We start from the raw sequence: 1,102 nt of genomic DNA, 5'->3' as shown, positions 1-1,102 counted from the left end.
GTTAAACGCCAGAATGTGCACCATTCTGGGCGTTTAACGCCAGGATGGCACAAGAGGGAAGATTTTGTTTTCAATGCAAATTTTTTTCAAGTTTTCAAAATTTTTCAAAATCAAATCTTTTTCAAATCAAATCTTTTCAATCAAATGTTTTCAAATTCAATTTCTTTCCATTCTCAAAGATACTTGCTATCAATTAATGATTTGATTCAACATTTCAAGTATGTTGCCTTTTCTGTTGAGAAGGGTTTAATGTTTGAATCATATCTTTTCTTGTTAAGTCAAGTTTTTAACTTTCAAATCAAATCTTTTTTTAAAATGTTTTCAAATCATATCTTTTAAAATTGTTTTCAAATCATATCCTTTCAATCATATCTTTTTAAAACCATAACTTTTCCAATCATATCTTCTTAATCACATCTTTTTCAAAATAGTTTTCAATCAAATCATTTTGATTTCTAATTTCAAAATCTTTTTCAAAAATCACTTGATTTCTTTTCCCTTTTCATTTTCGAAAATTAAGTAGTGTTTTTCAAAAATGTTTTAAATTTTTCACTTAATTTTCGAAAATAACTTCTCTCCTTCTCACATCCTTCTATTTATGGACTAACACTATCCCTTAATGCAAAATTCGAACTCCATTTTCTCTGTTAAGTTCGAATTTTCCACTTCTGTCTTATACTCTTCTTTTCCTCTGACACCTAAAGGAATCTCTGTACTGTGACATAGAGGATTCCACACTTTCTTGTTCCCTTCTCTTTCTTATGAGCAGGAGCAAAGACAAAGGCATTCTTGTTGAGGCTGATCCTGAACCTGAAAGGACCTTGAAAAGAAAGCTAAGAGAAGCCAAAGCACAACTCTCTTTAGAGCACCTGGACGAACTCTTCAAGGAAGAAGAACAAATGGCAGCCGAAAACAACAACAATGCCAACAATGCAAGGAAGGTGCTGGGTGATTTTACTGCACCTACTCCCAACTTCTATGGGAGAAGAATCTTTATCCCTGCCATTGGAGCAAACAACTTTGAGCTTAAGCCTCAATTAGTTTCTCTAATGCAACAGAATTGCAAGTTCCATGGACTTCCAATGGAAGATCCTCATCAGTT

Source organism: Arachis duranensis, chromosome 9, assembly GCF_000817695.3.
Source record: "Arachis duranensis cultivar V14167 chromosome 9, aradu.V14167.gnm2.J7QH, whole genome shotgun sequence".
Lineage (NCBI taxonomy): Eukaryota > Viridiplantae > Streptophyta > Magnoliopsida > Fabales > Fabaceae > Arachis > Arachis duranensis.
The sequence above is the reverse complement of the archived record's forward strand: the minus strand, read 5'-3'. Positions refer to the sequence as shown.